General features: G+C 42.1%; 1 protein-coding gene across 5 annotated transcripts in view; it reads right to left on the minus strand.

Moving 5' to 3' along the window:
* The window catches only part of LOC109851737 (inactive dipeptidyl peptidase 10), a 63,588-nt gene that overhangs the window by 26,560 nt on the left and 19,925 nt on the right, over window positions 1–17,103 (minus strand). For 3 of the 5 annotated variants that reach the window (XM_020422100.1, XM_020422102.1, XM_020422098.1), the window contains one exon: window positions 14,892–14,958. The exons of 1 other annotated variant lie outside the window; for it this stretch is intronic. The gene's annotated coding sequence lies outside the window, so the exon portion shown is untranslated. Of the gene's footprint in view, window positions 1–12,445; window positions 12,691–14,891; window positions 14,959–17,103 lie in introns of those variants that run through there. One more of the 5 variants, XM_020422101.1, reaches the window with a different exon arrangement.

The raw sequence follows: 17,103 nt of genomic DNA on the forward strand, positions 1-17,103 counted from the left end.
CGCCCGCCCGCCCGCTCGCCGTATACAATGCGTGTCGATCTCTCCGCAAGCGCGGACGAAGTTAACTTTTTCAACTGCCGGTAATCAATGTCCGCTTACGCGGAAACGCAGCTTGAAAACAAAGCCATTTGTCTGTTCCGCGGGGCGAAAGGAATAAGCACTACTGGTCGAGGTGTTACGGCCAGTAGCGCGAAAAACGATGACGAATGCGTCGGAATAGAGCCAGCTTGCACTTTTGATGATGATCCCCGATTTGCCGAGGGTTTTTTTTTTTTTTTGTTTTCTCATCCCTACCGAGAGAAAAACGCTACAAATCAACGGATGCGCGCCAGTAGTCTCGTTGGAGCGTTACAAGTGATTTCAAAATAATGATCTGATCAAAATTCACCGACCGATCTTCAAAAGGTCTCTCGTGGCGGTTCTTAACGAAACGCTCGGGACGTTTCTCTCCTTAACGGAAATTTGATTTAACTCTGAATGCAATATTAAGCAGTTTAGTGCGAAACTTAAATCAAATTTCGAAACACAAGTTCAACATATCAAGATTCTGTTAGAGAAGAAACTGAATAAAGTGATGTGACCTCCGTGTCGATTAATTCAAATTAAATGTGAAAAAAAAAAAACGGCGATTCTCTGAACCAATAAACGGGATAGTTTTGTAATTGCGTCTGGAAGTTTTTATCTAATCGGAAAAGGGCGAATTCGTTACTTACGAGAATCTCTCTCTTGTATACGAGTCGTATTTACTACTCCTTAGGGAGCGCTCGTTCATCATCCGCGATCAGTCGACGCGATAGCGCACGTAGCGTGAATGTAGTTCGGTGATGCGACAAAGATCGAGGTGATTAAAAACCTTTAGCTTTACAGCGTAATCCTTGGCAAAGTTCGCGAAGAAGAGTTCTGATAAAGACGAGTTTTCACGAGTGCGTTTTAAAAAAATTACGCGATACATCTCACGAGGGAAAGCTTCGCACACACAACGATGAGGATTAATTTCGCACCAAATAAACCAACCCTCCGTTCCGTTGGTTTCTTTTGTTCTATTTTTCTTCCTCTAACGAGGAAAAAGTTGAATTTCATTTGAAATTAAAATGTGTGGTAATTTACAAATGACCACAGTCAACGTTATTGGCATCGCTGGCACTGGGAGGAACGAGCACGAAAATATCTTTTTGCTGTCGCGCGATCGGTTAAGGAGAGTGGTGGAAGATTTATCGTGCGGACGGGCAGTCGAATTCGAGAGACAAATAGTTACTTAGATGGAATAGGTCCGACTGTGAAATCGGTTCGCATGGCGAACACCGAACGAGACCAGGTTAACAAAAAAATTCCGCAACAGCAGTCGAAACGACTGATTACGACGGAATTGTTTGAATCCGTCTTCCGTGAAAAACATCGATCTCGAATTTCTCCGGTGTGGTTCTCTCTCTCTCTCTCTCTCTCTCTCTCTCTCTCTCTCTGCTCTTCGGAGAGACACGTAACGCGATCCGCTCGACGAGCGGAATTAATTATCAGTAATTTGGCGATTTTTCTCTATATATAACACACCTTCGTTCGTTCCCGAGGAAGACGAGAAAAGCGGAATCCACGCGATATATATACCTCGCGCGCAAGTGATCCACGGAGAAAACCGGATCGACCGGCAAATCCGTGATAATCGCGTTATTGTCGCTCGAAAACTACCTGTTGTATTCACACCCGAACGCAACCGATCGATTCCGGCACGGAAGCGGACTCGTTTAACGACCGTATTAAGGCCGATCCGACATTGATTCCGACACCGGCAGATATCGACATTCTGATGCTGTCGATTCTCGAGCGCTCGGATATCTGATATCTCTCCACAAAGCTGAGACAGATTATTTCGCATATTCGAACACATACTCTGGACAATTGCGACTTGGTTAATATTGCAATTTCCCGGTGTCCGGAGACAGAGAGAGAGAGAGAGAGAGAGAGATGCGCGCGCGATTCGAGCGTGCGACAAAGTGGGATTCGCGCGCATTCTTGAGATTTCGCGCACTTTGCCAAACTCGAGATTCGTGTCACAGAAGGAGGAGGAGGAGGACAAAACGGGGATGGTTTCGGTCGCAGAAAGTCCGCGGAAACGCGCGAGAGCGGGCGGGCAAGCAGCGGGCGAGACGCGCGTCTCTTTGCGCGACACAGAAATAAAGCGAGAGGCGACCTGGCTCGCAACCAAGACGTTTAATCTCGCGGATCGCGGCGGACCGATCCCCGGTTCGACGGCTACTAAATCCGGGGAAATATCCCGCCTGCTATGCACAGTATGCAGCACGCAGAGCGTGCAGCCGCGCTTGCAAATCGATCTTCTCTCGCACATAGAATATATATATGTATGTATATATATATGTGTGTGTGTACCCGTTCACCATAGTTATCTGACAGAATCGATTTATAAAGTTTGACGTGAAATTTATTTTATTGCAAGTTATCTACCTATCAAGGACTTTAGGATATTACACTTGAGAATGACAGAGAGAGAGAGAGAGAGAGAGTGAGAGAGAGGAAGAGTTCTGCAGATAATGATTGAATGTGAATGAGAACGATTTACGATCCGCGATTAAAGATATAAATTATGACGGCCGTGTAACGCGCCGTATCATGATGCGAACATGTAGCAAAATAGTGGCGCTTAAAAGATGAGCTGTCGCTAAGACGCGCAATTCTGAATTACGAACCATAAATTCCAGGTCGGCGATAAGGTTTAATTTTACGAGTTAATTTTATGATGAGGGATTATATGTGATGGAAATTGCTGTAGCAGCCAGAAACTGAGAGATAACGTCATTTGCTGCGTCATCGGCGAGTAATTCTGTGTATACATGAAAGAGACATGAGGACGCCGCCGCCGCCGCCGCCTAACGCGTGAGAAATTCAGTCACGCGCGTTTACTTGAATTACAACAGCGGATTTCGAAAGATCCAGGAATTTGTTTCCGCGTTTTTCTCAGAAGGAACGTTTTGTCCTCGTTGTTCGCAAGAAGGAGATCAGAAAGAACGAACAAAATCGCGTGTCTCTACGATTCGCTCGGCAAGAAAACCAGCACGGTCACAGCAGACGTTTTCGTCGTTGTCTTGTCGGATAGTTTAATCTCTCGTGCAACCTCAGGAATTCGGAGCTCACTTCTGTTTTTCTCTTTCTCTTCCTCTCTCTGCGTTGCGTAGATTCCGTCGCGATATATTCCCGACGCCGGTTCTCGCAGGAATCCGCTTGCGCAGCAATTCTAACGTTTCACATTTTCGATAGTACCGCGCCGACATACAGGGCTCGATCCCGCCGTCAAAAGTTCCGTTTTCTTTCGACTTGCGCCAGAGTTCGATCCCATCTCTCTCGCGGAAACTCTTCTCTCGCTTTCTTGTTATCTCTTTATATATCCTCTTCACCGAATGATCCTTCCCGAACTGATCCTGACAGGTAATTCGAGTCCGCGAGGTTTTCTTTTTTTTTTTTTTTTTTTTTTTAATTGTTCTTTGTCTCTCCGAAGTGTGGCTCGACATTCCCGATCGTGGAATTTCTCCGTAAGAGACTCTTTAAAAAAGACAACTTTCTACTGTTGCCTTCATAAAGAAGATTTGATCTCAGCGGGAGATGGTCAAATCTCGTTCTCCAATTTAGTTCTGCGTCAAGAATCCCCGATCCGGGAAAGCTTTGTACAGAGTTTTTCGCAAAGTTCCAGGTTTGCAATACACTTTAATTAAATTTGATATGTGAGAGCTGCTCAAATATTTTGTCACGAGGAGATGATAAAGTTCACACACTGAATATATATTCTCTGCGTTAAAACTTAATAATTATTTCAAAAAGAAAAAACGAGAAAATTTAACAATATAAAAACTTGCACTTGTCTTTGCTTTTTCAGATTTTCGCGCAAAATTGAATCGATATAAAAGGGTGCTAAAAACGGGAAGTTACACTACAAAACGATTAAAACAAAAAAAAACAAAAAAAAAAAACAAAACAAAAAAAACAAAACAAAAAAAGCTCGTTTCGCTGAGTCTATCGCGTTTCGCCGAATGGACCTGTATCGCAGATTCAGAATATGACAGTGATCGAGCGACGCCGAAAACGCGATCGGAGCAAAAAACGCGATATATTGAAGAATGCGAGGCGCATTTTGCGCGCGTAACGCATATATATAGTTATTTATACGCGAGATAGATTGACGGGCGCGCAATGGCGACGGATTCGAGGAGAGACGTGTCGGATCTGGAGAGATGACAATTTTAATTCTCACAGTCGTTTGCCCGTCGACGAGCACGAAAGTTATATCCGATTGGAAATATATATCAAAAGATGCGCTTCACGGCGAAATTTCAGAACTTTTTCTTGACGATCGAGATGATCGTTGATTTCATTGGATAGCAAATTTCCGCGCCCCTCGCATAAATGTCAGAGGCACGCGGCGATCCATTTAGCGGTACATTTGCTGCGCGGTGCATTATAACTCAAACGGCATTGTCAGCCATCTCGACGTACAACATACGCGTACGTGTTTCGTCGCTTATCGTTCGCCTTCCGCGTGGACGATTACGCGGTGCGCGAGATAGAGGACAAAAAAATAACACCACGATGTTTTCCCGTTAATGGAGCCGCATTGTATCTGACACGCGTTGGACGCGGCTGTAAAAAGCGATTGGAAAAATATTTGTTCGATAGAACGATAAAATTGCTGTCGCGCCCACGCCAATCGTGTCTCTCGCACAATATTAATTAATTACCGCTTCTCTCTGTGTAACAGTCGTACAAGCAGCAGCGAATGAACTCGATCGATTAATATTTTTTCCGCAAAAATAAAAACGACATCTCTCGCTGTTATAGCGTTTAAACGCCTTCGTTTATCGCGCGCGTGAGTGTTTCTTTTATTAAATATTCTAATGACTTCCTACGTACAAAAACGTAATTCAATTGCAGTCTCTCGTTGCACGGCATATTTGCGCGCGTTGTATGTATCTTATAAATATTATATAAAACTTGTTTAAAGTTTAATGCAAGAGTGTGAGCTCACTTCTGTTTAAAATGAATGCGCACGTTTAACATGTATCTACACGGTCAAATATTTTAAAGTGTCTAAAAAAGAAACAGAAAATTTTTCGCAACAAAATTTGTAGAGAAATATAAATAGAACGCAATAATTTATTATTTTACAAATTATTAGATATTAAATTCTGGAAGTGATACATATTTTATCTAGAAAATATCATTTTTGCTAAAGAGTTATTCAATTTCGAGTCCGTTGAAAACAGTGTGCTACTGAATGGATGTTTTAGCAGATTAATGATCGTTGAAAGTGGTACGGGCACGCAATTTCTGCATGTGCGCGGCGCAGCGAACAAATATTTTGCACATGGCAGGAGTAGTACTCTACAGAGTGTTCCTCGATACCACTTCAGTATTTCCTTTTTTTTTTTTTTTAATTTTTTGCACTTGTGTAAGTGTGTATTGTTGGGTATAATTGCAGGTTTTAACAATAAACATTTTTGCCAATTTTAGCCGTAGCAATTAAAGATATTTATTACGTTTTCAGCCTTACGAAATATACACTATTTTGCGTTTTTTGTTTTTCTTTCCTATCAGAAAAAGCGAGTATAAATAATCACAATCGATTTTCTCGATATTGATTGTTGCCATTTTTATCTCGACGATGATTGAACGTTTCTCGGATGAGCTTCTCGATTCATGTCGTATACGAATCAAGAGGCACGGTAGTGCTTCTTACACGCAAAATTCATGTGATTGAAAAGTGAAAAGATTTTCATGGAGCAATATCTCAAGAACGACTGAACCGATCACTTTTGTTTTAGTTTCAATTGCTTCAGAACAAAACAGTAGAAAACAAAATATTTTTGCGTTTTTTAAAGTCACTTGTCTTTTAAAAACATGTTGTTTTTTTTACTTACTATTTTTCAAGTGTGATTTTCATGCGTTATTTCTGACATCTCTCTCATATGTACATCATGTGTATTATATTGTTTGTAAGACGTATATACTAGCTGTCATTGCGGTGACAGGTTGCGTTCACTGACACAACATGTTAAAAACACACACACACACACACAATAATGCTTTAGTACAATAAATTGTAAGAATTTTTTATACTAAATTGTACTGATTGTTAAAAGTATTTAGATGTTTTATTTTACAAATTTTATTATTTTAGTTAGGTGTACTTTCCGGATTAAAGTCAAACTTTCGGGAGACAGAAGCGTGCCTTATGGTGGATGAGATTACTTTTTCTTTTCTTGCGACGACAGTGATGAAGAAGGGTCCTTTACAAAGAAAAAAAAAAAGAATTTTTTATCCGAGAACTGCATTTGACTTCGGTATGATAATTGCTTACGTTAAATTGCAGCTCTGTGGACGGTACAGTTTTATACAAAGTTATTCACAAACCTATGCATATGCAACGGTATAATATATTTTGCCGTTCATCGCGAAAAGCTGACTGAGTATTTCGATGCGCTCGAGATACACGTGACGTAATATGATGTTTATGGTGTCTTTGTACGCGCTTTATGACGACAACCACTTCCGTCTGTATCGGCTCAGGAGGAAGTGGTTCAACTGTTCACCGGGACCTGGCTTATATATTTACGATGTTTGACTTTTGCTTTGCACACGAAAGGACAAGGAATACGCGCGCGCGGGGAAGTCGAAAAATTCCCTTCGTTTCTGTACATGGCTGTCTGCCAAAATCGAAAGACGTGCCTCTCGAAGAAACTCTTCTCTCTAGTTTTTTTTTTTTTTTTTTTTTTTTATTCTACTATTTAAAATCGATCACGACGAAGCGACAAATTTTGTGGAAAATGAAATCTTGCAATTGACGAAAAAACTTTTGTAATTGAAGACGAAACTTCAAATTTAATTAGGAAACGAGAAACAAATGAGAAAAGTTGGGAAACTGCTTGAAAATCGTGTTATCCCGAAAGACAACATTTTGTCGCTCTCTATTTTTAAATGTTATTCTTCAGTTTCCACACGTGTGTATACGTATGTGTTTATAGTCTTGGACAAATTTTTATTAGCATTGTTCGCCCGAAGATCGAATGGCTGTAAAACGTCTTTTACACTTGCCGAAGTTGCCGAAGTTGCCGAAGTTTCAGCTTAATTGTCCTACTTTTCGCGATGAAATAAAGTTTACTACCGGCCGACGACGTTCGAGGAACGGACGTAAGAATCGTGTTAAAATAAATGTTGCAAAGCAACTGCAATGACGTAACATTCAAGAAGTTTTCCGACAAGTCAATTATATAATTTCAACGAGCTTCATATCCGAGGCAGCGACAAAAAGAAGAAATGAAAAACGCGAAATCTCGCGAGAGAGAGAGAGACAGAAAAAGACTGTTGCCGTGGAAAAGCACGTGCTCTCGTGTAAAATCTCATTCTTCCGCTCTCTCGCCCGGCAGCGACGCGGCGGCGGTCCTATCTTCTCTTATCGTGCCGCGCGCGCGGAAGAGTACCGGTGACAGAGTATAAAAATTGGAAAGAGAAAGAGGAAACGAAGAGGTAGAGAGAATGCGACGCGCAAAAAAGACAAGCGATACAATGCCGGTGATGTCGGGGATTCCCGGATTTCTGCGGAATGCGGTGCGCGCAAAGCTCCGCTTCCGTGCGGAATTTTCTGAGAGCTCACGTACACGCGCGCCACTTGAAAATATCCATAATTTCGTGTCTGGAATTAATATGTGGCTGTCAGCGAAAAAGCGGGATTTTTTTTTGTCGCTTGTGCCGAGGGATAACGTTGTTACCGGGGACGGCCGGTAAAAATAACGTTACGTAAAACGAAGCGTTCGCACTCTGGTACGGTCAGTCCCACATTTATTCGAAAATTTCTCACCTACATCGAATTTACTTCAACGCAATTTTTTTTACAATTTATATTGTACGTTTCATAATATTGCAATAATTTAATTCGAAATATAATATATATATAAAAAAATGGGAGTGTGCAAAATCTGACGACTGTCCGCTCGAGAGAATTTCGAGTACGCGGGAATTCCGCGCGCGAAACGTTCCAGGAACAAAATTTCTCCACGTCGAAGCGAGAAAGGCTGACGTTCGGTAGGTAGTGATTAATTTCTTTCTTTCGCAGCGCACTTAGCACGCGATAATGGAGATTTTCGCGAGGTTCGTTTTCTCTCTTTCGTTCCGGGCATTCTCGTCGCTCCTTCTAGTGGCTCATTAATCCGTCCGTTCTTTTTTATGTCAGTGTTGGCAAAGAATCTCGCTGCTAACGGACAGATCTTTCTCGGATTCGACTTGATAATGCACATACTGTTCTGAATTATTGTAGAAAAAAGAGAGAGAGAGAGAGGGAGAGATGCAACGATGATAAAGTCAGAAGAAGAGTTAATTAATCCGATAAAACGACATCGAGTTTCTTTGATTTTAGAAATGATACATCGAAATTGTATTTTATACATAATTATATAGAATATGTATAACACAATTATGAAATAATATAATATATAATACATGCAGATTTGTAGCATATGCGATAATTGCCGGCAGGCAGATAATTCATGAGAGAGCGGAAGAGAGAAACGTAAATGATTGCGGATTAATAAAGTGCGCAACTGCATGCTAATCATTGATGGCGTCGCAATTAAATATGTATCTCGCGATGATACTCTAATGACTTGTATTGTATGCTTGATATTATTTAATTGCGATTTATCTGTTTACATTAAGAATTTTACAAAGTTAACCAAAAGATGAACAAGCGTGTAAAAATATTTCATTAAAATACTAAGAGCCGCGATAGTTTATTCGTTCGCTCGGACTTCACTGCCGGTTTATACTCGGCGCATTTGCTTTTATTCAACCAATCCGCGGATTACTTCGGTCGAGTAATCTCGTAAAGATTTCTCGTTACAATCCGAGCAAAATGTTCTTGCTTTGTTACGGAAATTCACCGAAATTATTTCAACCGAGATTAATATAGTTTTAATTTTTTGCCGCGCGCGCGCGTTATATATAATATATCCGATGAATTTTGCGCGATAAAGAAAATCCTAGAAAATATACTCTGTGCACTGTCGGCCAGCTGTTTCCGCAAACGCGCGGGAGAGAAACAAAAGAAATATGCGCGAAGATAAAACGATATACATAAATGAGAACCTAAACAGATGTACGCGAGAGCGCACGAGAAGACAAAAAGATAAAAAAAAAAAAAAACTGAACAAATAAAAAAAGAAACCAATTTTCGCTGCTCGTGTCGCTTTGAAATATTTGTAACTGCCGCATTTCCTTTTGCGCCTCAAGATCGTTTCCTTTACGTACGGCGCAGGGAAACGTTTCAAATTTCCTGCGAACTGTATATTGTAATCGAGCGATCGGCTAAAGTGGATGGTTGTCTCTGCACGCGTGCGCGTTGCGATACCTTCGTTATTACGGCCGACTTATCGTTGTCTTGAACTACTGCGAGAGAGAAAGAGAGAGAGAGAGAGAAACGTAATTCGAGATAGCTTCGAGAGAAAATTGACAATCAACGAATCGACGATAAGACGAGCGCGCGCTCAGTCGTCGAAGCTATAAGAATCCTCGTCGCTTGCGCTATTATCGCACGCGGGACAGACAGCGCCGCTGTTATACAATTGATTATTATGGCATGCCAACGTTTCCCGTCTTGCTTTCCCTCGAGTTATTCCGACACAATTATAAGAAATTTATCTTGTACTATATCTCTCGCCGTCGTTCTCCATTTGCGTCACCCGCGTCCAAATTTACGCAACTCCCGGCCCGAATTTGCGCATAAATAAAGCCGCGCGTCGCCTCCTTATATGCTTCCAGTAATTCGAGAATATTCCCTTCTCCGTGTTCTTTTGTCGTTCTCTTTCATCCGCGCGCACACTTGTCGTTTTCATTCTCACGCACGTAAGCGATATAAATAATATTACGTAACGGCCACGCGTTCAACGTCGTGTTTCTCACAAGTGGAAAATGTGCACGTTGGAGCGCATACCCCGAGTATAGAGTCGATAAACGTGTAGAGATCTCTGCGCTTTGCAGAAACCGGATCGAGATTTATGACTTCGACATTTCGCTTGACGCAGCTGTTGCGTCCGCGAAATCTGCGGATCGGCTATTCCCCCGGGTCGATCGGCAGAGCAGATCGGATATGTCGCGCGGCGTAATGAAGTGCCACATCGGCAACGACGGAAGACGCCGTCGGGGGCGGATAGCGGCTGCTGTCGAGGGAACGGCAAGCGAAGGGATAATATCCGCGGGGTGAGTTCGAACGCGGTCAGAAAGCGTGATTAATTGCTCGAGTCTCTCGAAACGCTGACTAAAGACCCCGGTTAGGGGTCTACGGTCCCGCATCCGTAGATCTGGCACGTCGACCTGGCGCTCGTGAAAATTAATAACGAGCCCGTGCGCGGATGAAAGGTAGGCTTAAGGAGCTTCCATCTCATCCCCCGGCACTGCATCAACCGCCTCACCCGTGCCCGGTCGGTCTCACAATCCCTCGATATTCTCTCGAAGGCTCGTCGTCCGTCACACGGTTACGTGTCAGCAATTTCCACGGGGAATTATAATCTGATATCTCGTCTGGTTTCTTCTCTTCCGTAATTCGATTTTTTTTTTTTACCACTTCACCGCTAACGACCAGTTGAAACATGATGTTTTCTTGGGTTCGTTCTCCACTGTCGTTAATTCCACTAGTTAGAAGGTAAGTTTTTAGACGATGCGCGTCGAAAATCTCGAAGTGTTGCAACTTTCTCGGCGACGGCTGTTTCACCCGAAACTAAGCGGGATATATAAATTCGCGATCGTATTATTCGTTATTGTTGTACTCGCAAGTGATACCGTATTATTCGTTATTCATTGAAACGCGGCACGAACGTGATGTTTATCTTCGCAAGAAGTGATTAAGCGGATCTCGCTGCGCGAGAGGATATTAATAACTAACATCGCATTCGTCGTCACGTGCTTGGGCTCCTCTCTAATAATACTCGTCTATTCTTACTCAAAATGTGAACTGCAGTAGTTTTACGAGTTTACGCGTTATGTACGTAGGTACTTGGACAAAGCGTTAGAGCGTTGTTATTCGCATATAGAGCATCGCAATCAGAGCCACAACGCGCTCCAAGATATGAGGTAATATTGCTGTATAAATTTTTCTCTGTTCTTCTCTCGCGGACGGAATTTTATTCAAAGCAGAATATTAGAATAGATATGCGAGCCAAAATACATATTTATATATTTGTATTATATTTGTACACTTGAGTTTTGTATATATATATATATATATATATATATAGATTTTTATTTTCTCAAATATATAAGTTTCTTCACACGATGTGTGTTCGCAGATTTTTGCATCGAGAAATGTTGTTTTGCCACCAACAATTATCAAAGTTTAATAACGCATAAAGAAGTACAATACAGCAATTAAAGTTGATAATAAGTCGATCGGAAATAATTGAATTTTACGTTAGATAAGCAACGAAAAGTTTTCTGTCGTGTAAACTCGTTTGCATACTTCCACCATACCTGTGGCGGGCCTCAGATGCTATTTAAACTTTAAGTGACTTTGTGTTGAAGTGCTTTAAGCACGCTAATTGAAAACAACGAGCCACCAAAGGCGGCCCACAGGCGGGCTAACTGTGGTCGGATGGCGATTCGCGCGGCCCACTTAGACGGATTAGAATAGCATGCGAATGATGAAAATTTGGAAGGAGAAACCTCCCTCTCTCATCCCACTTCTCTCTTTCTTTCAGACTGTGCGTTTGTGTGTGGGTGTGAAAAAGAAAAAAAAACTCGTGATATATATATATATATCCGATACCGACGCGCGACGGCAACGGGGCGGCGAATAGAAATTTGTCTCAAAAAATGACGACGGAGAGAAAGAGAAATCGAACAAGTCAATGTTCAACATATCTGACTATTTAGAATATCCTATGAGAATCCGGATACTTTCAACAAGATGAGCGCGATGATGGAAAAGAATCGTCGTAAAATTGATCGCGATGCGTGCAAACACGTCGAAGCATTTTGACCGGACCGGTGTTGCACATCTGCGAGAGCTGAATTGAAATTTCTCACGCTCGAATACGCACCGAATCGGATCCGTAGTAGCATCATCCCGGGCTTTTTGCAAAACTTGACCGGACGGAAGGACTCGCGGCCCGAACGAAATTCATTGCTGGTATATTTCCCGCTCATATTGCCACTTCCATCGGCTTACGGCCACCCGGAAATAGTCGCCGCGGCGGGCGTGGAGCGATTTTATATAGGTATCGCGACTGCGCGCGAGAGATGGTCATTTGTAAAATTCCGCGCGAGCGCGCGTGTGTGTCGACAAGCTTTTGTTATCTCTATATATATTCATTGCGAAGTAATTGAATATTTACGATAGATTTGTTGCGTGAAAAGTGAAATGTTGCGGAAAATTGAAACGTTATTTTCTTCAAATGCTTACTTTCTATTCTTTGTTTATCATATTAATCCTTACACCGCGTGGATTGTAAACTTCCACTTGGAAATCAACAGCGTGCAGTATCGCGTTACGTATCGAATCATTTTTTTTCTTTTTTTTTGTCAGCGAACACTCCCGGAAGGGAAACTTATCGTCCGTAAGAGCGACGGAGTACGATTTTCGCGACGCAAATAGACGAGCGCTCGTCTCTCATTCGTTCGTTCTTTCTTTTCGTTTTCAGAGTGGAGCTCTAACGGCTTCGGGCTCGCGACTGAGTAAACACTCGTTCTCTGTCTCATTTTCCGTTCCCTCCTCTTTGCGCGTTCGCCCCGTTGCAACTTCGGCCGTCTCATTCTTTACACCTATCACCCTCTTTTCCTCTCCCCCTTTTCAACTCTTTCGCTCTTTCTCTCATTGCTTCGATTCCTCAGTTTTGTTTTCTGGCGTATAAAAGAATCTGGGAAATGTCCAAAATTAAAAAAAAAAAAATAATAGAGGGCAAAAATTCGAGAGAGCCAAATTTACTTCAACAAGAGTATATTCAAACGCCGAATTCCCAATCAAGCTGGAATCTGACTGGAAATGCAAATTTATCTCCCTTTCGTGGCTTTATGGTATCTTTGTTTAATGATATCTCTCGCAAGAGAGAGAGGTCAGTCTGTTCGATATAGAAATCTTTCGAGTGGAAAATAAAGCAAAACGGGAAGAGAGAGAGAGAGAGAGAGAGAGAGAGAGAGAGAGAGAGAGAGAGACAGAAAAGTAAGAAAAACAACAAGCATGCCCAAAAAAGTATTTTAGATAAAACTATTCTGGATAACATCAGTGGAGAAATGATCAAAAGTGGTGCACATTTCCGCAAATTCACATAACTGCAATTCCGGATGGCTTATTATACGTTTCTTTTGCCTCGGGATTCAAAAGCGCGGCTCTCCGCCTCGGCGCAGCATTCGGTATAATGTTTTCTGCGGTATAATGAGGAGCTTGAAGAGCGCGAGTGATATTGGATGAAATATCATACGCGCGGTAATAATCTTGTTGCCTTTTTCTGTCTAATGCGACACTCATCTCGATTTTCTGACGCTTGTATGTGTGTATTCTTTTCCCTCACATTCTTTAGCTCCACTTCAAAGATGAAAAGGCAACGAAAAGAAATAACAAATGCAATATCAATTTTTTTTTAATCACACAACACAGGCGCGCGCTACGCGCACGCTATTATTATTTTTATTTAACGTGTTATCAGTGAACACAACCTGTCACCGCGATGACAGATAGTATATACGTCTTATAAACCATATAATACACATATGAGAAATGTCAGAAATAACACATAAAAATCAAACTCAAAAAATAGTAAAAGAGAGAAGTGGAAAAACAACAACGTGACTAAAGTCACGTGACAGATAAAAGGGTAAAAAAGAGAGAATATTATATATATTATATGTAATATTCTATATCTATATATAATACACACACATACGCATATATATATATATACGGTATATATATATATACCGTAATCACGTGACCAAAGTCAGTAACACCGCCGCGGTCGCGCGGCCGAGGTCAATGACTCTACCGCAGTCGCGCGACCGGGTCATTGACCCCCCCCCCCACCAAGGCCGCGCGGCCGAGGTCAGTGCCCCGCCAAGGCCGCGCGGCCGGGTCAGTGACCCGCCAAGGCCGCGCGGCTGGGTCAGTGACCCTCCCCCCACCAAAGCCGCGCGGCCGAGGTCAGTGCCCCGCCAAGGCCGCGCGGCCGAGGTCAGTGACCCCGCCAAAGCCGCGCGGCGGAGGTCAGTGACATTACTGTAGTATGTATATAATACATATAATACAATATAAAGTATAATATTATAAATATATAATAAGTTATATATGTATAATACGTATTATTTAATGTATAATATGTATTATTTAATGTATATATAATATAAATTACAGTCACGTTATTTTCACTCCAAACGCGCACTTCTCGGTCCAAATGCCCTTTTTTATATAGGACAAAAAATGAAACTAAATTTTCATCAAAATTGTTGTTCTTATAACATCGTGACAGTTGCCGCTTTAAAGACTTTAATCTCTCGCGCCGTTTTGTAATCGTTAATAACGATCTGAAGATTATATCATCGCAAATAGTAATGAAAACGCGTCTCAAGTATCTCTTCTGGCAATTAATGTCGATTTTATCAACAGTTTTTAATTGCTCCGATTCGAAACTATATCGAGTCGCATCCAATTTCTTCGTCTCGGGAAGAAATTCAGCCGCCGTTTTTCCAAAGTGATGAAAATGAAGAAAACACCGAAATGAAACTTTATATATGCTGTAACGCGTGCGTAACATAACTTTACAGGGAAAGTTGAGATAGTTCGCAGATTGGCGCTTGGAAAAGAAACCATAAATAATGTTCTCTAGTTAAAACAACGCGATAAACATCAATCTTCTCACCAAGTTTCGTTACCGTGGCGCGCTGGTGAATCGATCTTCCGAATCTATTAGCATTGTCTGGTCTTATCTGAAAAAGGAAGGTACATATTCATTTAATTAAGTCAGCTTTTACGATGTGCCGACGTTACTTCTGACGAATTTTAATTTTAACTTGACATCGTTTCAGTGTAGTGTGAAATTTATTGTGTCAAGCTCAATTCCATGTCAGAATGAATGTTGTAAGTATTTCACATGAAGATAATTTGAATAAAAATCAAAGTGTTTTTTTGATTAACTAAAGTCCAGTAATTATTGCTTAACCCGCTTATTGGTGTTCGCTATTGTCGTATTTTACAATTATTTTGGATTAACCAATACAAACCGGAGGTCGCTGCTATATTTATCATTTTATTTAATTTTAGTTAAAATTGTATTGTCTTGGAAACTGTTTAATTGATTTGGCAAGAGAGAACATCTTCGAATGAAACGAATTTCGTCTTCTCAGAACTCTTCGTTGGGTTAATTCGTTTTATTTCGGTTTTGTGTTGCGCGAGACGCCACGGTTAACGAGATCAAGAATGATATTTTGAAGCACGTTTTGATTACAGGAGCGCTATTTCGACTCCCACGGCCGAGCGACAGGGCACCTCCGCGAAAATAGACACGCGCGTGTACACTTGCTCGGCATTATTTCATTCGGCATGTTCCGAAATTGACACCGACATCAATCTTCGGCCGCGCAACACGCGCGATCGATATTACGGCTCCCAAATGACACGTGAAATCGAAGTTTCTCTCTTGTGAGCACGTGCGAGTTACATACTTGCTCGCGAAATCACTCGCTGAAATATCAGTTTTGCGGTAATAGTCGCGAATAATTTACAGTCCGAAATTTTCATCCGCGAGCTTGAGATATTACCGTGTATGTAACATACATACGTCCGTACGCATAGTGTACAAAACACTAGTGTATAAAACACTACTAGAGAGAGAATCTAAGCAGAAGACTACAGCAGAACAAATCCGGAAATCTCAAAAAAAAAACGCTCAAACGCAACATTTTTGTTGTTGCAAAATATTTTTATTTTTACGTCGTGAATTCTCACAAATTTTAATACCGAGAATTCTCGGCAATAATTGGTCAATTTGTTCGTGTTTCGAGCTTCCTCCTTCGACGCGCGATTTCTTATACGTCTCTTATCAATTTAAATTCCGAGCGTGCTTGGGATGGCGTCGCGTGCGGCGACGGCGGATCGCGAAAACGAAAGCGGCCTGCGTTCTCGGTTATATACGTACGACAATACTGAATGGGCCGTGCATGCCATTCAAAGGCCGGAACACAACGTCCTGCACGGGACTACGCCGCGTGAGAGAGCTTCCTACGGAAGAGAATCGATCTCTCGATTCTTTGGCGCGGCAAGCGCGCGATACACCGCGAAATTACCTTCCAGGTGAAGCCTGTCGTTTCCATGGAAACCGCGGGAGCTTGCCCCGGCACTCTCTCCTAGGTCAGGGCCGACCTGCTGTGCGTTCTCATCCGCCGATGCGACGGGACCGAAGAAGAGAGCCGACGAGCGTGTGATGCTCGCAAAATGAGTGTTTATCGCGATACTGCGGTTTAAATGTGCGGAGGCGCATCTCTCGCGATATATTTCAAGAACCGGGAATAGCGTAAACCGAGCGACGTACGTTTTATGTCGACGGCTTTGACTGCGTTTCGAACCGCTCTTCGTTTGTGATCTTTACTGCACATCGTAAAACGTGGCGTTACGATTATTTGTATATATATTTTATGAAAGGATATAATCCAAGTGCAATAACACTAACGAACAATGACGCAGCGGTCGCAGCGCGGCCGGTCGTTGTTGGCGCGCTCGACGTAAACCGAATTAATTGATCAAATATAACGATCGTTGACTTTTCGTATCGAACGTCAATTAATTTATTCAGTCGGAAAATGCATCGGCAGGAAGTGTTTGCGTTTCTAATGAGATGATAATTTACATATCGACACACACACTGCATTCCGCCGTCTCATCGAAAATTCACTCTCGGCTTAGCAGAATGTAAACGCGAAATTTTAGCAGCACATAACACAGACACAATGGACGCGCGTCGTCCTCGCGCCGTTAATCGCCAGACTCGCTAATTAAAAATCGAAACTGCTGTGCAACGCGCGCCAAGAATTAGCCGGCGTTTCTGATGGTAATTATTCCTCCGAAATTAATGAAAG

Source organism: Pseudomyrmex gracilis, unplaced genomic scaffold (assembly GCF_002006095.1).
Source record: "Pseudomyrmex gracilis isolate BER0280 unplaced genomic scaffold, ASM200609v1 scaffold_20, whole genome shotgun sequence".
Lineage (NCBI taxonomy): Eukaryota > Metazoa > Arthropoda > Insecta > Hymenoptera > Formicidae > Pseudomyrmex > Pseudomyrmex gracilis.